Source organism: Dipodomys ordii, unplaced genomic scaffold (genome assembly GCF_000151885.1).
Source record: "Dipodomys ordii isolate 6190 unplaced genomic scaffold, Dord_2.0 Scaffold41, whole genome shotgun sequence".
NCBI lineage: Eukaryota > Metazoa > Chordata > Mammalia > Rodentia > Heteromyidae > Dipodomys > Dipodomys ordii.
This window is the reverse complement of record NW_012267257.1, coordinates 2,439,086-2,464,029: the sequence shown is the minus strand read 5'-3', so window position 1 is coordinate 2,464,029 and position 24,944 is coordinate 2,439,086. Positions and strand designations below refer to the sequence as shown.

Here is a 24,944-nt window from a genome sequence, read left to right as displayed (position 1 = left end):
TAAAATTTTTCAGTTGATTTAAAATTTTATTAACTTGAGCTTCAAATTTTGTAATGTCACAATTAATTTCCCAGTGCGGTCATCAAGTTGGTGACTTTGAAAGAAGCTACACAAATCTAACATTAGAAATGCAGATCAAAACAACATTCATTGAGATTCTACCTTACCCCATATAGAATGGCCATTATTAAGACATTTAATAACAACAGATGCTGGCGGGGATGTGGCCAAAAGGGAATGCTACTACATGGTTGGTGAACGTGTAAATTTGTTCAACCACTCTAAAAGCAGTATGGAGGTCCTCAAAAGATTAAACAGAGAGCTACCCAATGACCCAGCAATCACATTCCTCCTTGGAATTTACCCAAATGACCACAAACAAAGCCGCACTTAAGATACCAGCACAACCACATTTATTGCAGCATTATTTACCACAGCTAAGATACAGAACCAACCCAGATGTCCCTAGGATCAAGAATGGATCAAGAAGATGTGGTTTATATAGAAAATGGAGTTCTATGCCTCCATCAGAAGAATGACATTAGCCGGGCGCTGGTGGCTCACGCCTGTAATCCTAGCTACTCAGGAGGCTGAGATCTGAGGATCTCGATTCAAAGCCAGCCCGGGCAGGAGAGACCTTGAGACTCCTATCTCCAATAAACCACCAGAAAACCGGAAGTGGCGCTGTAGCTCAAGTGGTAGAGCGCTTGCCTTGAGCTGAAGAGCTGAGGGCAGCGCCCAGGCCCAGAGTTCAAGCCCCACGACCGACAAAAAAAAAAGAAAGAATGACATTGCCCCAATCATAAGGAAATGGAATGATCTAGAAAAAATTACAAAGCAAGCCAGGCCCAAAGAAATATAGGTTGCATGGTTTCCCTCATTTGTAATAACTAGAACATGTCTATGATATTCTTAGCAGTGGATCACACTAGCCCAATCTCTAAGTGCATAGGACCATATATAATGAAGTGTATCAAAATAAACTCCAAGAATTGAAAACAAGAGGTTTTTTTGGGTCATTTTTTCCTGTTTTTGTTTTCTATACTCCTTAGCTTGTCATATAATCCATATAATCTTATCTAATCCATAGAAGGAAAAGGGAATCATAGAAACAGCAGGACAAAGGATGAACTAATACAACAATGATACTCACAGACATTACATTGGAAATGAACTTTACAACTTGGGGGAGGAAGGGAGTGGGGAATGGTAAGCAGGAGAAAATGAGGGAGGGGTAGTAGTGTTTAAAAAGAAATGTACTCATTACCTTACTTTTGTAACTGCAACCCCTCTGTTCATTGGCTTTACAATAAAGATATAAATTAAAAAATAAAAACAAAAACAAAAAGAAACAAGGGGTAAGCATTCCCATCTCTTCAAAACACATGCCTTCAGGGCATTAATAGTGGAAAAGAAGTTGAGTTTAAAATACATGGCTGGTAATAAAGTTCAAAATTGGGGTTGGGGATTTAGTTCAGTGGAATGGTGAGGCCAAGAGTTTGAACCTTAGTTCTGCAAAGACACACACACACACACACACCCCAAACAAAACAAACAAAACAAAACAAAAAACCTCCAAGTGCAACTCACTGTCCATATTTTTATTGTAAACAACATATTCTGATCATTTCAAAGATACTGAGACAAAATGTCCAATTCATATAAACAACCATGGCTTTGATACGAACAAAGCCATGCAAAAGATCTGATTTGAAAGTATATCCTGCTTGGTAATTTCCTATATCCTTGAAAAATATTTTCAAAACCAGGATTTATAGATGGGCACGCCAGTGGCTCATGCCTGTGAATCCTCGCTACTCAGGAGGCTGAGATCTGAGGATCATGGTTCAAAGCCAGCCTGGGCAGAAAGTCCATAAGATTCTTATCTCTAGTTAACTACCAGAAAACTAGTAGTGTTAGAGCACTATCCTTGAGCAAAAAAGCTCAGGGACAGTTCCCAGGCCCTGAGTTCAAGCCCCATGACCCACAAAACAAAAACAAAAACAAAAAATCCAAAATGCCAACAACCAAACAAAAAAAAACCAGTATTCATTTATATGCTATAAGGGTTGAATTCTGTAGCTACATTGAAAAATGCAAGTAACTGAGGGAAACCCCCTGTATGTGAAGAATAAATGAAATAAAACAATTTTAGACACTAGGTCCAGCTACGTGACTATCTATAATACTGGTTGTCTGACTCAAGCAGGACAAAGAAACACTGGTAGTCATGCTTTATCCACAGGCTTTCCCCCTTACATATCCAACAGCAAGCAACACATAGTATCACAGCAACACAGCACCACAGCTCTCTAGACTGGCCTGTGCAGCAGACTCACAGGCTATACCAGCAGTAGTGCCTTATTTATACCTCACACTAGACTGAAGTGTCTTGCCAACTATGACCTCAAGTCTAACTAAGATAGAGCATGTGTAAGTAAATCAAGGTTACATGCATATACTGAACCAGCTAAAATCACAGTTTGGAGCTCAAAGCCCCCTGGAAGTTAGCATGGAGCCTAAATGGAGCCCAATTTACTCCCTTCACCATAAAACCATCTTGGATGAGACAATGAAGTTAACAACTCACAGCTGAATATAACAAACACTCTTAGCGGCTTCCCTAATATGCATCACACTATTCAGATAGTATAAGTCCTGAAAATAAGTGGTCACTGTGCCATCAACAACATGATATTGTTCTACAGCATTCTTCCAAATCAAATGTTAAAGTCACTTAATATCTTGATGTACAAGCTCATAGTATTTATGGATTGTGATTCAGCTCTGTCCCAAATACATAAAAATATCCAGATATAAAAACTCCACTTGAAACAACAGAATATATACATATACATATATATACATATATATATATATATATTTATATATATATATATATATATATGGTATTATCTTTGTGTTTCTCCCCTCCCCTCAGCAGCTTTAGCTTTCTTGATAGCTGCTCATTCATGCTTCTTCGTCCACCTTCCATATTCTCTCCCTTTTCTTTTGGCCACACTGATTCCTCCATCTCAGCCTTCTTTGCCAGTCTTTCCTTTTCTTTCTCACCTTTTAGGTTAGAGGTGCCCAGTGCTCAGTCCTGAAGCCTCTCCTCTACTTCCTCTTCATGTGCTTGCTTGGCTGCAACTGCCTACCTGGCTCTCTCCACTTGGCTCTCTAGCAGGTGCAGCCAGCAGAGCATAGCTCTCTATATACTTGCATTTCCTACAGCCCTCTGCATGTGTTTCCTGAAGTTCTTAGCAACTTCATTTTCTGACTCTTGATTCTTTTTTTTCCTCTCAAACCACATATCTATTACACTAGGAAATTCTGTGGGAGCCTTCTGTCTTCAGAATACTCTGACAGCTATCACTCTGGTCTGAAACATATGACTCCTGTAGTAGGCTCCTAATTGTTCTCTCTGCTTTTAGCCTTGTTCCCAACCCAGCAAAGAAAGCTGGCCAGCAAAGCTACGGCCAGCAAAGAAAGTCAGCTTAGGTTTATGAGCCCTCACAATCCCTCAAAGGGTTCCATGTCAGTCAGAGTAAATGCATGCCCTCATGTCCTGAGGGCCATTCTCCTTTTTTTACTTCCTAGTCTTCATCTGTTCTAAGCCTGGTCCATCCACTATTTCCAGGTACAGTGAAATTTTTGTTCTTTCAACACGAAGTGTGCTGAAACCTGTTTGGCAAATGTTTCTGTATCTTTCTTAAGGCTTTGCATAAATAGCCTCTTTAGAGTGAGGTCAGTTCTGTTGACCACCCCCCTACTTCCTATGTGTCCTCTGACCACCGAGACCCTAAAACAATCCTACATTTATTTATCTGTTTCCATCTCACCTCTCTAAGACCTGGCATATGTGTTACTTATTTGTTTATAAACCGATTCTCTCAACTAGAATTGTATACAAACAGGAATGCATTGTTATGTGCATTGTCTACTAAATGGGTCATTACATGGGGCCATTCAGTATTTGTTGAACAAATAAATGAATGAATGAATAAGACTGTTTACTGATATTGAATAGTGACTATTGTCTTAACTCCTCTTACTTGCTCCAGCCTATGAAACGTACCTCTAACCCACCAGAAACCTCTCAAGATAACAGAGAACTGGAGCACGGAGATCTTGGGGGAGTCTAGAGGTAGAGGGAGCCTATTCTTTCATCTCCATTCTTGGTAGGCCTGGCCTTATAAGTCTGTCTAGGACATTGATTTAATGTAAATAACATTACATATAAGCCAGACTCTATTTTCTCTAAAAGTAAATTGCACACTGACTTTCCAATTTATTTGTAAATTGGATTCAGCCTACCCTTTAGCCAGGTGCTGTCACATACCCACCTCTTGGCAGGTTGCCTTACATTTCTGTCTTGCTGTCCAGGTTGGTCTAGCCAAGAGAAAAATGAGCAACATCAGTGGCTTGGCAGCTAAGGGCCTCTAAGTGTCTGAGAAAGCCAATTAAATCCTAATCTGAAAGAATAAAAAATGACACTTTATAAGGTTACAAGGTGATCATTTTCCTCAAAACTCTGCCCTAAAGTCTAAGATATGAAATGTGCCCTGCCCCTTTGAGGAATTTTCTCCTGTACAATGGTAGACATAAATTATTTTAAATGAAAACAAAAGTTCCTCTGTGCTCAATGTTTTCTGCTTGGAAACAATGTGTCTGTGAGCAGAGATCAAAAGCACAGTCATTGGAGATAATGGCAGAATACTTAAGGTCACCACATAGTACTTTTAGTTGATCCTCTTGTCTAGACTTGGCTGAGCAGGATAAATGAGCAATATAATATCATTTGAGAATTTGTTTATTCATTTATGAATTCAATCACTCAACAAATAAGTGAGGAAATATGGCAGGTGTTGTCTAGCAGTTACCAAAATAATAAACAAAAAGCTATATAGAATCTGGATATCCAATTTATTAATGGATTTATTGACTTAGCCTGTGTATTGTTGCATGCAGAATTTCATGAAACTATAATCCTAGAATTAAAGTCTGGTTGGATCCTGGGAGAGTTCTTGATGTTCATTTGGCACGCACTCAAAGTCTATGAAAATAAACCGAAAATATTCTGGCTTCTTACTACAGTGAAGCCTTCCTCCATTTTCTTTATCTATGTAAAGCCACAAGAAGTGGCTACAGTGAATAAGGTCATCTGGTTATGTGTACTTTAGAGCAGTGAGAAACAAAAGTACTGTGACCAGGCCCCAGGTTACTTTGGTTGAGTAATGGCTGGGTGGGCTTGCTTAGCAGGGAACCAAGATTCTCTAATCCAGCAATCTTGGTTTTACTACCTATAATCTCAGCAATATCCATCACTTCTCCCCTATCAGTTCTTAGCAGCTAATGATAAATGAGGCATGCAGAAATTCTGCCTAAAAAAAAAATCCACCAGCATCTTCCAATTAGTACATTAAGAATGCCTCAGCCAGCTGGGCTTTCCATCCACTGATGGAAGGATCACAGCTTCACTGACCTGACCAGTGCATTCCCAGAAAGCTGGCCTACGAAGCACTTGCAAAGGGTTCACCTTCAGGTTCTGAGGCATCCCAAATCCTTGGTTAGTGTTTAACGTATACATGGCATAGGCCACATGAAAGAAGCCTTCTGAGAACTGTGAAGTGCTCATTTTCCAATCCTACTCCATCACAGCAGTATTTAATAACATTACTGTACTGCTACAAGTATCTAGGCCCATAGGGTGTGGCAATGCTAAATGTCCTATTGAGAAAGAGCGTGACAACTGAAGGAATTAGAGGAAGTGTATCTGTATGACCCCTTTGGGGAAGGACTCAGCCAACTGAGACAAGGCAGCCTTAGGGCCTGCAGGTGGGTGGGGAATGGAACATGCTGACCTGAGCTGTCCATGGCTGCTGATAGGTCTAGCAACATCAGAACAGCTGTTTGGCCAGAATCCCTGGCTCTGCACAGGTCATCTGGCTCTAGCAATAACAATAAAAATGGCAAAAAGGATATTACCAAGCCATACCTTTTATCAAGAAAGACTATCCACCACCATGTAGTCATACAATCCCCTCCCCTTCATCCCTGAAGATTCATCGTCCTTGGTTTCAGCTATGTGTCATCAAAGTTTTGCTTATCTAAAGGGAAAGACATTGACTTCTTGATTCCTTCATTCATCTATTAATAAACATTTGGGGATCTTCCATGTCTTAGATGGTGGGCTATGTGCAGGCAGCAGAAACACAAATGAGACATAATCCAACCCCAGCTGGTGAGTGACAGGTCAGACACACCTGGGCTGAGTCTAGAATAGAGTGGAAGGGTGTGCAGGTAGAAGGAAGAACATTTGCAAACTCTCCAAGAGCAGAGTGATGACATGACCCATTTAGAAAGCTACAACATTTCACTGGGCCCTTACATGTTGAAAGCCAGAATGGCTGGAAATAGAAGAGGAGGGTGGGAGCTGGGTCACAGAGGGCTTTCTGTGCCGTGCCAAAGAATGTGAACTTTTATACTTGGGGATTGGGGAGCTACTTCACAATTTGAAGTACTGATATGCACGAGAGAAAAGAGACTTGGGGAAATGTGGGGGAGGCAAGGCTAGTCAGAAGCCACAAGTTTACAGTGTCATTCAGTAAAATTAGGCAAAAAGGACTAAACACAAGTCTAAGGGCAGAAGAACTCAGTTATGGGCATGGCGGGCTTGAGGTGGCAATGAGATTCAGCACCATGAGTAAGGGAGGCCTGTGGAGGGGAGGGGTGCTGCAGCACCTGGTTGCTTCCTGCCTCTAAAGAAGCCCAGTAGCCACCTTTTCTGGATAACCTCATGGATTTCTTCTGTTGGAGAATCTGTCACAGTACTACAGTAAATATTTGAGGTTTTAATTTGTTTTATAGCAAACATAAAGTAATGACTAAGAGACTAATGGAAGACTTATAGTATATATATTTTTTGTCCCTAAATTACAATGTGAATACAGGTAAATTCAAGACACAGAAAAGAGAAATCTATCCCTCAGTGTGGTTTTCTTCTTCTTCTTCTCCTCCTCCTCCTCCTTCTTCTTCTTTTAGCATAATAGCCTTTTCTTTTGCATAGTGATTTTTTTCCAACTTGGAGAACCAAAAGGTAGCAGTAATAACTTCACTTCTGATTTTCCCATCAAATCTGTGTCATAAATACCTACTCTTGAATTTTTATGAAATATAGGTCAATATAACCTCCAAACTTAAGTCCTTACAATTTTGCCAAAATAAACTAACCCAAATGATTGACCCCGCTGATAGAGGATATCATATTTTGAATGATACCGGCACAAAATATAAGTATTTCAGACCCAAGCTTTGTGATGATGAAATTAGAGCAGTAAGCCTTATCAAGACTCAGGAAGAAAGGCTTGAGAACAACGACTTTAAGTCAGGAGAATCTGGTTCTGTCTCTGCAAGGCTCTAATGGTGCCCTAGGTGACCTTGGGCAGGTCCTATCCTCACCCCTTAGTTACTCATTTTCTTCTTCTCTATTATCACATAGAGTTTTATAAAGTATTTTAATATTCTTAAGATGAAAGATACAAAATGCACTACTTTGTGGAATGTCTGAGTTATCTTACTCTGAATAGGAGGAAAGATTGACCAGGACACAAAAAAATCGTGGAGACAAAACTATCTAATGGAGTTGATTTCTAGTTAATATATTAACAAAGGCTTAGGTCACCTGTGCTCAAACATACCCACAGAAAAAGGGGAAAAAGAGAACTGTAGGGAAAATCATATCCTATGAGTGATATGTTGCTTAGTATTTGAAGTCTGAGAAAATATATATGATGCTAGAAATGTATAGCTTGCAAGAGGATCTGTAGTTTTAATAATTACATGGCATTCACATATATTTTCACACATATTGAAGTGCTAGTATCTGTATGTGTGAGACAACACCTCAACCATGAGAAACTACTTTGCTTGCAATAAGGATAACAGACTCATTAAATCAGAATACTTATAAGGATGATTGAAAAACTCAACACTTAACTTCACTGAAACTGGTTTTTCTATCTACTCCCTAATTCATCTATTTGCTACAGCAATCACAAGCAAGAGGAATGTTTTAAAAAGGTATAATATTCTTTGGAATTTTCAAGCATGTAAAAATTTACTGTGGAGAAACAGAAACAAAGGACTTCAAAGATGATAGGAAGCTTCCCCTAAAGACCAACTGAGGTCAGGCTTCCAAACCTTCCACAAGAAGAATAAGAAAAGTGTTTATAAAAGTACACCTAAAAATCTCCTTTGTACATAAAGTGCTTTGTAGAATATAGAGTATACAATGGTAAGTGGTTTCACTGACTAAGAAGCACAATACTCAATAATTCTACTTTATGCCTTTATCTTCTTACCACTCATTTTTGAAAAATCCCAAAGCATCTCAAACATATGTCATTATCTCTATCTTCTATTTCCTCAGTCACTCTTTTTAGTTAGTATGTGAACAGTGCAAAGCACTTTCTGTTACTTTCTTGATTGTATATGACAAAGCTACTAAGGCAGCGTTGGGTCTTGATTCTACAGATGAGGGAAGACTTGACACGGCTAACATAGGATGCAAATAGAGATTTGCTGGGCACTTAAGACCTGATTTCTTAGTCCCAAGTTTAAGGATTGTACCATGCTCCCCTCATCAGAAGAGATTAAGAGGTAAATAAAAACGGCCGGTTGGAAAGGTATTAAATAGTTGCCAGAATCTATTACCCTATGCAGGTTCAATTCTCTCTTCATTTTAACTCATCTTTAATCCCATAACAAAATATTTAAGACTATGAGCTCTTTGTAAAGCCTTAATGAGTAAGAGGGAAACATCAATGATGGGTTAAGATTATTGCACAGAATCTCCTTTCCCCGAATGAAGACACCACATCAGATGTTTAAGGTTAACTCCAAATCAAAGCAAATAGAAGCCAAAGGTACAGGGCTTTTGGTACAAGCCCTTGGCTGGGGGAATTACTGAAGAACAGTCTGGTCTATTTTCAGGTACATATTTCATTTCTTCCAGAGCAGACTCTGGTTGAATTACAGAGACAGAAAGGAATCCTGCAGGTCAAGAAACTGGAGATATGTTACCTGGATCGCAGATAGAGAGGGTTGCAGATAGAGAGGGCAGAAGTGGGGAATAAAATCACATAATCCTATTCTTTATGATTGTTTTTTAATTTAAATTATGTTAGTAAAATGTAATTAAATGTAAGTAACATCAATCAAAGAATATATGAGAATCGTTTTTCTTGTTTCCTTGGGTTATATTTAAAAAAAGAGTTTTAATGGAGTGTGATTCTGGAGATAGAGTGAGCCAGACAACAACTTGAAAAGTAAATGGGTAGGAATTTTAGGGCTTGAGTCTTTCTAGGCATCAATCAGGACTCTGACAAGATAGCCCACCAGCCACTGGTAGTCTGTGAACAGTGGCAGGCATACTGCAGAGCAATCCTAATGAAAAGAATCACTCTTATGACTCCTAGTTTGAAAAGGTGACACACAGTAACTGTAAGAACTCTTAGAAGAAACCACAGAGTATTTTCACAGTCTAAGCAAGGTGCATCTCAACTTCTCTTGCAAGGGAGAAGAAACCACGTGAGGTATATGAATAGGAGAGAATTCCAAAAGTTCCTCTGAAACCAGAGGAGCAGTGAAAAGAAGGCAAAGAGATTGTGAGTCATTCTGGAGGCAGCAGAAGCAGAACTAGATATTCTTAGGTTTACCTACTTCTTAACTTCCTCAGATGTTATTGACTCTTTCTTAGGACCAAATGGACAGTAGGTTATAGTAACTTGGTAAAGAAGGGTTAATTATTTTCCAAAAGTGAAGGCTACATTTCAGAGATGACTGAAGTATGTGTAGCCAAGGGAGCAGAGGCAAAAGATGACTTTGTTGAGAAGTATGGCCATGCTATCAGAAGGAGGGACTTAATAACTTCTAATTAGCATCTCCAGATTTTTTTTTAAAGCATCTGTCTGATTTCACAGTTTCTTATGTGAACTGCTAGTTATAGGATTAGTTCTTTCAATTATGGCATATGACATCCTGTAGACTATCAATACAGGACAATGAAATACTTCTTGAGATTGAGGCATCTAGAATCATTTGGTAATTCAGTTGTTTATGGGATAATTTCTAAGTTATTTCTGTGAAACTTGTAATCTGTTTTGTATGTAAGTAAATCTTAAAAATATTCCAGAAAGATCATTCATTGACTCAATCCTTTTGCATCGTAAGGGATGCAAAACCCAGTGTTGGACCAGTACTCTAAATTGATGTTAGGGATTGGCAAACATCTTCAGAACTTTTCAACTTAAGGGCTCTGGTCTCCATGGCAGTAGGGGAAAGGTTGAGTAAGTCATACAAGGTTAACACAAAGCCCACCAGAGGAGGTATGCTCTGGTTCAGGAATGATTCCTTCCAATTGCTCCATTTGGACAATTTCTATTTCCCTTTGGACCCAGGGCAACTGTAATAGTAAACTGGTCTATGGCCTTTAATCTGGTACTAGCAGAAAATCATTTTTAATAGCCCTTAATTCCCAGTTTAATGAGATAGCTACATTCAGCAGTGATTCAGCCATGTATCGCCAAAGGCTAGGGAGGATGAATCAGAGAGGAGACGGAAGAAACCCATTAGGTAATGTCAGGCAGCTCTCTGCAGGCTGCAGGCTCATTCCTGACCACACAACTTCCAGGACAGCTCAGCACACTTTTTTCTTGCCTTCAAGCACAGAATTGTTAATAACTCACCCACTACCACCCCCGCCCCAAGCAGGCTGTTCATAATTTGGAGAAGCCACCATCCCCCAGATGTCACCACACTTTGATGGCATCCCAATTTTCTAGAGATCCAAGGGTCCACTTAGTGAGGTACAACCAACTTTTGTTCCTGGCTGTTAGCATCACCTTTTTACAGAGTGAACACCCTGGATATCAAGGGAAAGTTGAACTACACATTAAAAACAAACAAACAAACTTAATCATTACCACAGAAATAGGCAAAGTACTCATATCATGGACTAGATTCTGAAAGAATATAAACTTTTATATGCTTTCCAGTTCTTTGCTCAGTCTAATTCCCTTCTTGCTGTTTTCCTCTGAAGTCTATCCAGCTGTTTCACATCTGGAATGGAGCTGCTCATAAACTGAACAAACTATTTTTGTTTTGGTTTTACTTCAGGCAGATGAATTCTGGGTCTCCCCTTTTCTCTCTTACCTTGTATTATCTTCCTCTCCCCCCTCCCACATGTTTGCTGGCCCCAGGTTTTGAACCCAGGAACTCGCAATTCTGCAACTTTGCTTGCTCAGTTGGCATTCTACCACTCAAACCATGCCTCCAGTTCCTGCTTTTTTTCTTCTGGATATCTTGGAAATGGAGTCTAGTCTTTTATTTATTTATTTTTTTTGGCCAGGGCTTGCTCTGAACCTTAATCCTCCAGATCTCAGTCTCCTGAGTAGCTTTGTTCCATAAATTCTGCTTTGAACACTCTGTTCTGGGGAGCTATCTTTTAGTTCAATTCATCCCATTTAAGAGTAATAGTAATAGTGAATCTTTTCCAAGTCCTTAAAGCCTATACGGCTGATAGGAGCAGTATCTTTTAGGGTTTCTGTTTCCTTCCTTTCTACAGTTAACATTATCACCATCAACAACAACCTTCACCATTAAAAAAAAATCTTAAATTAAAAAAATTGAATTTAAAAGATTTTAAATTTCTTTTTATTTTATTGTTATTTTTTTATTGTGAAATTACTGTACAGAGGAGTTACACTTACATGGGCAAGATAATGAGTCATTTCTTATCAAGCATTGTTGCCTCCTCCTTTGTTTCCCCTTCCCATCTACCCCCCACCCCCACCACCCTACCTAAATTTCTCTTTTTTTCTCTCCTCCTCTTCCAGTTGAAACCAGGCCTGGGAACTATCCCTGAGCTTTTCTGCTCAAGGTTAGCTCTCTACCACTTTGAGCCACAGCTCTACTTCTGGTTTTCTGGTGGTTAACTAGAGATAAGGGTCTCACAGACTTTTCTGCCAATGCTGGCTATGAACTAGACCTAAATCTCCTGAGTAGCTAGGATTACAAGTGTGAGTCACCAGTGCTCTGCGATTTTCTTACTTAGTAATTATACTGGATAGCTATCACTGGTTATTTAGCCTTTTCCCATTTTCTAGTTTATTTTACCTGTTTTTTAAACTGTGATTATTTTCCTCATTTTTTTTTACCAAATTTTTTTTTCATTGCTAAAGTTGGATCATTCAATTGTTTGTAACTTTACCTAAAGCCTAACTTCCCCCAAGTTTCTGGCAATCTCTCTAAGATTCAGAACCAGAAACTAGTCCACTTGCTTTGACTTCTTAAGTATAGTCACTTGTTCTGCCGCTTTCCTCTGATGTATGTAAAATCTAGCTTTTATTTATGCCAGGATCTACATTAGGAAGTTTTCTTTCAAATATAGAACTTGCTACTTATCTGTGTAGAAACCTTCCAGTCTAAGTTATTGGTAAGAATAGAATAGGCATATCAGCAGATTTTAGCCCATCTGTTACACAAAGCAGGTGACTTGGTATAAGTACTGTAAATACTGTCCTTACAATGCTTCCAACACTGCACGAACCATCTCCCTCCACTGTTCTGCTTTCATGGATTGTAAGTCTTCCCCACATTCTCATTCCCATATTCTACTCCTCTACTCATTTCTGTGAGGCTGGGCTGAGATCAAGTTTTCTCCCCTATTTTTTAAATTTTGGTAAAATATGTATAGCCCAAAATTTATCCCATTAACTACTTTTAACTGTACAGTATAGCGGTAATAAATACAATTATAATGTTAGACAACTATGACCACTACTCTTATCCATTATGCATTATCCATTTCCCTCATCCCTGCTATTGACAACTACTGTTCTTCTTTCTACTTCTACGGTTTTTATTCCTGTAAGTATCTTATGTAAATGGAATTATGCAGTGCTTGTCTTTTTGTGCCTGTCTTATTTTATTTAGTACGATGATCCCAGAATTCATTTATTAACTCTTTTTTTTAATTTGCTTTTTTTTTTTTTGTTGGTCATGAGGCTTGAACTCTGGGCTTGGGCGCTGTCCCTCAGCTCTCCAGCTCAAGGTGAGCGCTCTACCACTTGAGCCACAGCGCCACTTCCCGAGGATTCATTTATGTAACCCATTTCAGAATTTTCTTCCTGAGTTGGGTATGTGGTTGGGTGCCTGTAGTCTCAGCCTCTAAAAGAGGTTGAGCAAGAGTGAAGATTACTTAGAGCCTTAGAGTTGGACATCAGACTGGGCAACATAATAAAAAGTAAAAGGATTAAGAGAAGAAAAGAGAAAAGAAAAGAAACAGAAGAGAGAAAAAGGGAGTAAAGGGGGAAGGGGTAGAGGAGAGAGAAGTGATTTGTAAAATTGACCTCCATATAGTCAGTGAGATCAATTATAATATCTCTAAGTCCATAGATTGTTCAGATGTGGCTTCCATTCTCCAGGGATGCTAAGACAATCTTCAGTCCCTGATATCTGCTGGTAGAGAAGGTCTAGTAGTATTCCTTGAGAATGATCCCTTCCTCCTCCAATATGACTGGATTTTGGATCTTATCACCACTAATATCTTACAACTGCAGAACAAATATGCCACCCAACTTCCTACTTTTTTTTCTCTCCTATTACTAAAATAATAACAACAATAACAACAATAATGTTTCTACCTTTTTGCATCCCCAACTCTAAAACACATAATTTATTTTGAATGTTGTTAAAAGTTTATAAAATTCTTCCAAATAGTTGTGACTCTAACTTCCAAATGGCTCAAAACAAAACACAAAACAAAGCAAAACAAAAAAAAGCCCCAAATAGTGGTAGGGAGTGAATGAAAGCCATAAAATAAACTAAGACAATTGATAATTACTTAGGATAACATGATTTATTTTCCTATTTTGACAATCTTTGGTTATTTTGCTTTTAATCATCAGCAGCAGCAGCACTCCTAAAAAAGCCAAAAGCTCAGATTAGAGATTGTCAAATGTAATGTGTATTACTGTCAATGTTAAGCTTATCTTTTTTTTTTTTTGGGGTCTGGTCGTGGGGCCTGAACTCTGGGCCTGGGTGCTGTCCCTCAGCTCTTCAGCTCAAGGCTAGAGCTCTCTTGAGCCACAGCGCCACTTCCGGCTTTTTTCTTTTTGCTTATGTGGTGCTGGGGAATTGAACCCAGGGCCTCAGGCATGCAAGGCAAGCGCTCTACCACTGAGCCACCTGCCCAGCCCCTAAGCTTATCTTTTGGTAGGTGCCATTCTCAAGATCTGATCCTATGGGGCTGGCATGGAATCTAGAAATGTACATATTTATCAAGCATTTCCAAAGGGTTCTAATATAGGTAGTCTCAAACTATACTTTGAAAAACATAAGAATTCAGGAGAGGGAGTGACTGTTTTCACTCTGAATGGTGAGGGATAGTTTCGTAGAGACAAAAATCTAAATTTTGTAATATTTACTCAATCACTCAGTCAAGTCAGTGAAAAGAAACCAAGGCCCCCATTATGTAGCAAGTTTTGTTTCAGGTGCTAGTACACCAGTGCTCAGTAACCCCCCCCCCCCACCTCAATGAAGTGCAGTCTCAATAAGTAGGATTTCAAGAACAAACAGAGAATCCATAAAGGCAAGTCAATGCTGGTACTGGGATCCCAAAGATATCCATATACAGTGTCTTATCCAATGAATGATTCAATAATTGCATGCAATTTGCTTTGTATAGAACTGTACTGGAGCTAAAACTAACATGTCATCAGGAAGACAATCCTGAGACATGAGAACATATCATGAGGAATACATCATTGTCATCTTAATGATAAACTAAAAAGTGAATACATAGTTTGCTGATCAGGCTCGTATAACATAGAGGGGCTCCAGGAAGATGCAAGAGTTGGAATAACAGGTGTTAAGACAGAGGGGTTGGGCCTGTAGTCATTTTCTATAGCCTGGGCTTCTCACTGTAAGAAGAATGCTCCTTATGAGAAGGCAAAAGGCAAAAAGAGGAAAATGAGAGATACGGGAAGGGCTAAGGTGCTACAACAGAAATTGGTGAGCAACTGGACTAGCCACAGCTTCAAGAACAAAGAGACTGAAGATAGTAAGTAGGACTATGTTACTGGGCATGCATAAAAGAAAGTCCACTATCTTTCCTCCACTTAGGCAAGAACATGATGTAATTTTAAGATAAGGTTTATGATACAAATTTAAAAGATCATCCCCCTCCACGAAAGTAGACTAACAATAAAGTGTAATAGGAATGGTGTGTAATCCTTTAAATGAGTTAACAGATATTGTACTGTTTTCAGAACTATGTAGCCATCCTGATAAACTTTTAGTTAAGTCCATCTGGTGTGAGCAATTGTAAGCTCCTTCATTCTTTTGAGAAGCTATTCATATATCCTGGGTTTTTTGAGGATTCTTGTAAACATTTACCATGTACAAAGCCAGCAAAAAAGGAGAAAGGGAGAGTGAAAAAGGAGAAATTATGGCTAAGGAACAGATTGTACGGTTAAGGAGAATTAAAAAGGCTCATGGAAGACTTAAAAGGCTCAAAATGGAAGTTCCCCTTCACCTCAAAGAGTTCAACTTTTCTGAGTTTAAGTTTCTTTTGCCCCCAAACCTGGAGACATATGGTCACCACCAAATGTTCATAGATTTAATGAAATGAGGTGAAAGTTGCTTTATGACTGATGCATAATACCTGGAACATGGAGAAGATTCAGTTATTCCAATGCATCAAGAACTGAATGTGAGGAGACCTTGAAAAAGGTTCTTGTCTCTCTGCGTTTTAGTTTCCTTATCTAGATGGCTAATGGGCTAGATCACTTTATGTTTTATTTTTGGTGGTCCTGGTCCTGGGATATAATTCAAGGCCACACACATTCTCGGCAAGCCTCTATCATTGAGCTACACACCAACTCTAGACAATCCTTCATATGTAACCTTCAGTATCCAATAGGATTAGAGGGAAAACTGACTAATTGAAAGAGTACACTGAACACTCAGGAACACTTTCATTGGATTCTATGATTCTGTGGTAGATGAACTTAGTTCCAAATTTAGTCATCCTATAATTGGTTTAAAGGTAATTCTGCAGAGATCACAAACTTTTACCTAATAAAAGATTCATCTTGGGTTCCTCTTAGAATGAAAGTCAATGCTATACTCTGAGCATGAGGAAAACTTCTAGGAATGTTTAAATTATCTCCATCATTACCAACCCCTTACTGAGGGTGTGTGTGTGTGTGTGTGTGTGTGTGTGTGTGTGTGTGTGTGCGTGCGTGTGTGTGTATGTGTGTGTGTGTGTGCGTGTGTGTGTGTGTGTACCCCTTTCTCTTTGGTCAATAAGTTTTCCTAGCTGCATGGACAGATTCAAAGTTCTTGAGAAACCAAGGGGGAACCTGTCTCTGTAGGATGATACATACCAAAGGATCAAAAGCAAAGAGACTCCTTCTAGAGAACAGTGTGAATTAATTGATGTTTATAAAGAATTCTGATATGCTTGTGCAAAAGGTACTTCAAATATAAACGTTTCAAGGGCACTTTGTTGTTGTTGTTTTTCTCCTAAGACTGGATTAAGAACAGGACAGTAATTAGCAAATTGGGAGTCAAGAGAATGTCTCAAGGAAGGCACAGATATGGATGTCCCCAGCTAAAAGGGAATACATTAAACCCATTGCAATTGGGAGGGCAATTGAGCTTTCAAGGTGGGTTTTCTGGGTGGATGATAAGCCAGGTGAAGTCTGAAAAGATGTTTTTAGCTCAGAGAAAGCCAAGTTCCTCAGTAGAAATAAGTCTTAAATAAGTTTTGTAAAATATCAAATCAATTTAAAGTGCTAACGGCTTTACCAGGATGTAAATGCTTAAACAATTAGCCTCATTCCCAACAGGATCAAACACAAGCACCAAGCCAAGACAGTTTAGTGCCTAAGCTCAGTATGTTCAAAGGGAATCTTGATTTGAGCCAGTGTGATCTCCAGGTGCAATACAATCCTTCTGCATACAGCAGAAGCCTTTTCTGGAAAGCCTTTTCTGGAAACTGACAGACTTGTTTAAAAGCAAACATTTGATATAAAAAAATTGGGTACAAAACAGAATATTTTTTTAAAAAGCAGAATCATTTCAAATGCCCCAGGGGAGGCTCATATCACAGGGAACCTGGTCATAAATGCTTTTGTAAGTGAAAGATTATTTAATGAATTGAAAAGGCATCTCTAGGGGCTGAGGATGTGGCTTAGTGATAGAGTGCTTGCCTAGCATGCATGATACCCCTAGTTCAATTCTCAGTATCACATAAACAGAAAAAGCCAGAAGTGGCACTGTGGCTCAAGTGGTAAGTGCTAACCTTGAGCAAAAGCAGCTCAGAGATAATGCCCAAGCGCTGAGTTCCAGCCCCAGGACTGACAAAAAAAAAAAAGTTATAAAGATAGACAAATAAGAATCATAGTTTTTAAAAAAGGCACCTCTAGTTTATTTGCTGCATTGATATATATATATATATATATATATATATATATATATATATATATACACACACACACACACACACATGTATATATATTTGTAATTATCTCCTCCTTGCTTTGTGTTGGTATAGGAGCTTGAACTCAGGGCCTCTTGTTTGCCTTTTATGCTCAAGGCTGGAACTCTACCATTTGAGCCACACTTCCACTTCTTACTTTTTGCTAGTTAATGGGAGATAAAGAGTCTCATGGACTTTTCTGTGCAGGGCTAGCTTTGAACCTGGATCCTTAGATCTCAGCCTCTTGAGGAGCGGGAATTAAGAGTTGTGGACCACCAGAACCCAGCAGTAGCTTCTTCCTTCTTCTTCCTTCCCCTCCCCTCTTTTCTGCATTTTGACTGCTAGAAAATTGAGCCCAAGGCTTTAAGGTACCCTTACCCCATGGATATTTTTGAAATGGAAGCCAAGAGGGTAACGGACTTGAATTTGCTGGAATTTACTATCAAACTTTTTGAATGTATTTGCCCTTGATTGCCCAGGATTGATTATCAATCCTGTTAGACACAAGCAGGAGGAAAGGGACATTTGGTTCCAATTTTGAAGCTCACTCCAATCAGGCAGGGATACACAAGCCAGAATCAGGAACATATACTTCAATGTTGCTTCAACTACATAGGACAGAATAATAGTTCACAGTTGAAAAGAGGTTCCTCAACTTTTTTGATTCATAAATCCAGTAGTCTCTTGGTAATTTTTTCATATTGCCTCTTAGCCAAAACAAATGCCTCACAGTTCATTTATTAAGAACTTAGGTTCAAACAACTACTAAGTAGCTGTCTTAACAACTTATAGTTTGAAAAATAATACTCATACATTGAAAGGAACCGAGTATATTTTTATTTTGCTCTTCACCACAATTACTTAGTAATAAATGTACACATCTACTGGACACTGAACAACTTCTCAAATCTTGAGTCAGATTAGATACTGTCACTGGCATATCTTAGTTCATATTAATGACCAAGTGCTTGCTCTTTGTCAGTTAACCTCCCCAAACCCAATGATTGAAAGAAATGACATCATCAAAAGGAATGTAGCGCCATCTAATGTTGAAACTTCAAACTACCTCGAGCTAGTAGTTCATTGGGCGTTTGAAAAATATCAAATTCTATTGTATTCTCTATCAGGTGATCATGGTATGCTGGGGTGTCTTGTCACATTGTTTGGGAACTACAAAGAAATTGTTTTCCTGGATGACTGAATCCAGTCCTAACATTTTAGTGAGTTTTCAGTGTATATACGCATGCATGGAGCTGAAATCTATACCTGCTTCTAAGTCTATTTTATCCCCAGATAAAAGTATTGCCATTGCAGGCAGGTCACCATTTTAGTACAATGCCTATGCAAATGCATTGGAAAACAATATAGCATTAAGTTTCAGCTTTGCTTCCAAAAAATATCACCCAGTCTACCACTCTGAGAGCCCATTCATCTTTAACATGGAAGATATTAGTAGTTTGTATTATGTGGTTATAATGGCTGAAAGACACTTACATTGCATGAAAATTTGGCAACTGCTTTGTGAAAAGATATTAAAAGCAGCAATTTAGGATGATATTAAGTTGAAGCCATCCATTTATGAGAGATGGGTCCCACCTCTTTTATCTTTCTCTAGAATGAAGATATTGAACCTCTTTCTTCTTTGTACATGGGCAGTTTATTCCTTGTGGGTGCCGAGGATGAACCACTGACCAGGTTGTCTGTGAGTTTTGCTATCATACTTCCCATTTCTAGCTTTACAAACAAAATATGGCCTTCCATGACACTCTTACCCTGCCTATTTCAGCTTTCTGCTTGTTCACTTCACATTGGTTTTGCCCTGAGGTTCTCCTCTTTCCCCCAGTTTTATCAGTCAGTACTTTTACTTTCCTCTCCATTACTTTCCAAAGCCTCCCACACAAGTTTAGGTAATAGCAGTTTTACAGAATGCCCTGGGGTAGAATAATCAGCCTTCCTGATTAGTTAAAGGGTCAGGACCAGGCTGAATCCAGGATTAGTGATGGGTGGTGTCTCCTCAGGACCATGGTAGCCTGCAGTCCCAGAAGAGAGAATTAGAGGGAAATAACTCCATTCAGTATTGCTAAGTGTGGCATTATTATTATTTTTAATCAGTAAAGCACAGAACCATATTACCAATGTGGATTAAAATGAACTCAATTCTAACAGCAATGTATTTGTTGTCAAGGTATTTGTGGTTCCCTGGAGCAAAAAAGTTCCTAGGTCCTAACCCAGTCTGGTGTGGGGCCCAAGGAAGGAGCTGAAAGATGGAAATAACACACTGATAAGGGTATCACCATGTGGTCAGAGCAGCTTTGGGGGCCCCTTGCCTTTTTCTTCAACAGATTTGTATTTTGTTACTTTTTAACATCTTGTCATATTATAGTATTTCATCTCAGGAATATTTTAGCTCATATAATGACATTTAAGGGAAAAAATAGCAAAAAAAACCTAGAAGCCTTTTCCAGTGCCAAATTCATTTAGAAAGTTTAGCTTCTGACTAATGCAATGATGCAATGTAACAATACCAAATTCTTTCATAATATTTAGGAGTAAGTGATTACTTGTGGAAACCGTAATGTTTCCTAACAAACCAAGTATTTCAGGGACAGACCACCCAAATGTATTATTATATAAAGATGTCAGTTACATAATTACATGAGAAAACAACACATTTTACTTTTTTTGTTTTTTAACAACAATTATCCTCTCTGGGGAAGATGGGCTGAATTAGCCTCTTAGCAAAGTGCCTCCTAGGGGTTCCAATTATCTCAGACACTTTTAAACTGGGACCTTGAAAAATGTACATTCAATAGAGGAGAAAGAAAATGTCTTTTCTTCCACTCAATCCCCCCCAGCCCCCTGTCTGAAGTGACTTGTCTGAGACCACCAACAGTGAACATGCATTGAAAATCTCCAACTCAAATTTAAATGTAGACCATACACATCACTTGCTTTGCTGTAGTAATTTTTTTTCTAGAGTTGCTTAGTTAAAAGGTCTATACCTGATTGGGAATGTAGCTCAATGGTAAAGTGCTGGCCTAGCATGCAGGAGGCCTGGGTTCCATTCTTAGAACCATATGAATATACAGACAGACAGACAGACAGACAGACAGACAGATAGATATTGGTACTGAGCTTGAGCTCGGGGCCTGGGTGTTGTTAGCAAGGCTGGTACTCTGTCACTTGCACCACATTTCTACTTCTGGCTTTTTGCTGGTTAATGGGAGATGAGAGTCTCACAGACTTCCCTGATGATTCTGGCTCTAACTGAGATCTTCTGATCTCAGATTCTATCAGAATTACAGGTGTGAGTCACTAATGCCCAGCTAAAAAAAAAGGGTTTTTTTTTTACTATTACAAGTTTAAAAGGCCATAACATATAGCGACAATGTTAGTAATGCATACACTCAAAACCAAACACCTTGTTTTCTAGTGGGCAATGAGTTAATTCTTTAAAAGTATATCAACAAGTATTATTTTCAAAATGGGACTTATATTTCAGCCAAGTGGTATTTAAACATTTGTATACATTAGGACTATATAATAAATGACTAGAAAGCTTACATATGATACTCAATATATTCACGTTAAGAATCTAACATCATACTATTCATATTTTTTCAGCATTCTGGGATACGCTAAAAATTAGTTATACTAGTAATGTCCAAGTTACCAAAATAGCTACAGATACCCATCTTTAAGAATACTTTCATCACAGTTTATCGCTAAAGAAGGCAAAGTGATAAGCAGGAAGCATCAAATGCTCAGTGTTTTCTAATGGGGTTGCTGTTGACATTAAAGATAGAATAATCAATTCTTCCCTGTTGCAGACTTGTTTGTCCTGGCAACCCTGGACCCTGCCCACAAAGTGTGGATAATCTTACTACGTCAGAGTGTTAATCAAAACATTCCTGTACATTTCCAGAAGTCTCCTAGGCCTTCTGGCAGGCAAAATGGGATGGAAGAATAGTGTCTCCTGGCACTAGAGAGGATGCTTTAGGTGAAGAAACCCAAGTATCACAACAGAACTGATGGATGAATGCATTACCTAACATCACCACACTCCTTCAGCTGTTACACAGACAGCTGTCACACAGACAGCTGGCACTGAAGAATTTTCCATAAAGATCCAATAGCTTGTATAATAAGAACTGCAGACAATGAGACTTTGGAGGTGCTCACACATGGCCTTCTTGGTAAGTTAAAAAAATAACTTGAAGGGCTGTGTGCTGGTGGCTCTCACCAGAAATCCTACCTACTCAGGAGGCTCAAAGTCAACCTTGGCAAGAAAGTCCATAAGACTCTTATATACAATAACCAGCAAAATGTTGAAAGTGGAGTAGAGTTCCAGCCTTGAGCAAAACAAGCTCAAGGACAGCACCCAGGACCCAAGTTCAGGCTTGAGGAGATAGGTGGGGTTTGGAGAAATGAAGGAGAATAGTGGAAGGGCTAACACTGATCACAATGCTATGTGCTCATACATGGTGAATTAAAACCCCGTGGCACATGGGAAAAGGGAGGGTGATAGGGAAGAAAGGTCAGATAGAATTTTTGTGCCTCACTTACAATTTTATCTCCAAAAAATGTTCATCAAGTTTTTTTCCCATTATGCTACATATATTTTTATTTTAAAAAGAATAGAGGAATGGTGTATAAAAATCTGTTTTCTAAAAGAAATGGCAAACCACAAATCTATTTCCAACTATGCTGGACTCTTTGGAGAGCCTGAAAGAAATCTTACAAGTAATTAGCAAAGTGTCTTTAAAGATCATTTCCAATAATTAAAATCTCTCCTCTTAAATATTAACGTGAACCACTCATACAAAACAAACGTGATTTAATGATGGATGTACTGGATGAGGAATGTAGTCATATTTTACTGCTGGCTTTCTCATTGGCTAGCTGGGCCACTTAGCCTCCAAACCTCAGTTTCCTTGTCTGTAAAAGGAGATCTGGGATTGTACTAAGACACTGTCTGGTTCTAAAACTTTGAGACAGACGAAACGTTGTAAGTTATTTGTGAGGAGTGACTGGGCCCACTTCCTCTCGCTTTACTTACCACTACTTGAAGGATGAATCTCTTTTGCAATGAAAGAAGAACATCCAAGGACACTGGCAAACAAATCCCCAAGCTTTTATCCAAACTAACATCAAGACCAATAGAATGCTTATCGGCAGATAGATTGGCTGTCCTTAGCCCTCTGTGTTCTCTCCTTTCATCCTTGGAGTCCTTCTTTCCATCTGTCATCTTTACAGTTCTTTTCTTCCTCTGTGTTCTCTCCCAATTAAGTTGAACATACCTTTAAGTGGCTGCTGTACACAAGGATACACGTGTCTTGTAGAGATGGGTAAGACATGGCCTTGTGAAAGGGCTGTCTGTGTTTTGGGGGGTAAATCTGGCAGGACTATAAAGGTCAAACAAACAGAAGATGCAAACAAATAGAAGAGGAATGTTTACCTAAGATGAGGACATGAAAGGCCCTTGCCTTAAAAATCAACTAAACTTGAGAACTAACAGAGAAGTACAAGGAAAAAAATAACACTCAATTCACTGAACCACTTATTTGGTCCTTGATTGACCTGCCTGTGTTCCAGGCACTGTCCCAGATACAGCAGTTACAGAATGGAAAGGCCTGGTGCCTGTTCAGCTCTGAAGGAGAGCCAGATATGCAGAATAGGTTTGGTGCCAATGAAGAACTGAGACAGTGCCAACCAGGAGAAGAATCATGTCATGAGTGGACAGAGAGAGAATAAAGTCCAACAGGAAAAAGTGAGTCTACTTACCACGATGTTATAAGAGATGAAGGACATAATTGGTGCATTGCTGTGTTCACAAAAGGCATCATTTGGTGAGGTAGGGACATGTGGATACAAGTCGGGAGAGAGTTAGACACATTAACACTGAGGGATGGGAGTCAGGAGACAGTCAGACACATCAACATTGAGAGATCGTCAGGAAAGGAGCCATGAAGTGGAAGGAATCTTTGGCAGAGAGAGTAAAGAATGATGTGATGGCAGTAGGACTCCAGCCTGGTAAATGTCTACACCTAATAGGCACAGAACAAATGAAAGTTGAGTGAAGAAAACAGAAAAGACACATAACAAAAAAAAAATCACATGTGAACAGTGCCAAAATGAGGTAAAGATGAGTATTGAAGAAGGAATAAAAATAAGCATTAAGGAAGATAAACTGAAGCAGAACATTGTAGGGTAGAATAGGGAGAAAATGTCCTAAGAGGTAGCAGTTAAACCCCAGAGATTGGCGAGACAGTGGCTTCACCCACAGCTAAACTGAAGTTACGAGGATTTTCATTAGAGAAGGTAGATTGGGGCTGGGAAAGTGGCTCAGTGGTAGAGTGCTTGCCTTGCATGCATGAGGCCCTGGGTTTGATTCCTCAGCACCACATAAGCAGAAAAAAGCTAGAAGTGGCACTGTACCTCAATTAGTAGAGCACTAGCCTTGAGCTGGAGAGCTCAGGGACAGCGCGTTGGCCCAGAGTTCAGGCCCTTGCAAATGCTAAACATACCCTCTACCAAAGAGCTGCATTCTTAGTCTGTTTTTCTGGATAGAGTATCCGTAGCAAAGAGTAGAACAGAACCAATAATATTATTTCCAGAATCTGTATTCATGTTAATAATGTAATGCATGCTAACACACACCTACATGAGTAGGTATATACAAACTGTATATGCTAATTCATCTTATGTGCATTGATTCATTTAATACATATTAACTCACTGATGCTTCTTAGCTTTGAGACAAGCTCATTAATTGTAGCTTTGTCTGACTGGAAGAACCCTTTCTGGTAGATCTTGTCCCTTGAAATAGGTTTTGTGCTACTCCACCCCTACCCTTCCCATTCATTACCTTCTATTAATGCCCCTTTGATACAAGAGCTATTTTCTTTCTCATCTCTCTATCAGAAGCTCCCTATGCTCAAGTGCTAATACATGGAAAGAGAAGCTCACAGAGGTACTAGGGAAATACTTGTAACTCCAGTACAACACTCCGACAGGTATTCCTTGATGACAACGCTTGTTTAAAATGAGAATACTAGAAAGTCCCAACATCCTGTTTGTGGAAGGTTTCTTCTTTATTTGCTTTTAAGGTTGGGTTTTTTATTCATATTATTAAACAAGAATAAGGACAGGGTATTAGGTTTGTTTTTAAGAGCTTTATCTCTTTTTAACTTTTTGTAAAATCTGAGCATCAAAGCATTTTTTGAAAGTTTATTACTGTTCTAGCATATTAGGTTCCAAAACATGGCAACTGACTTTTCCAAGGGTTTAATGGTGCTTCATACAATGCTTGAGTTAACAAATGGCTGAGGGGGCATCCCAAAATGCTTACCTTACAGAGAAAGGAAATGTAACTACCAGCCTTGGGCTACCCAGA

General features: G+C 39.0%; 1 protein-coding gene across 1 annotated transcript in view; it reads right to left on the bottom strand.

Annotated features, from left to right (window-relative positions):
- Arl15 (ADP-ribosylation factor-like 15) overlaps positions 1 to 24,944 on the bottom strand; it is a 375,540-nt gene that overhangs the window by 84,597 nt on the left and 265,999 nt on the right. The window lies entirely within an intron of this gene.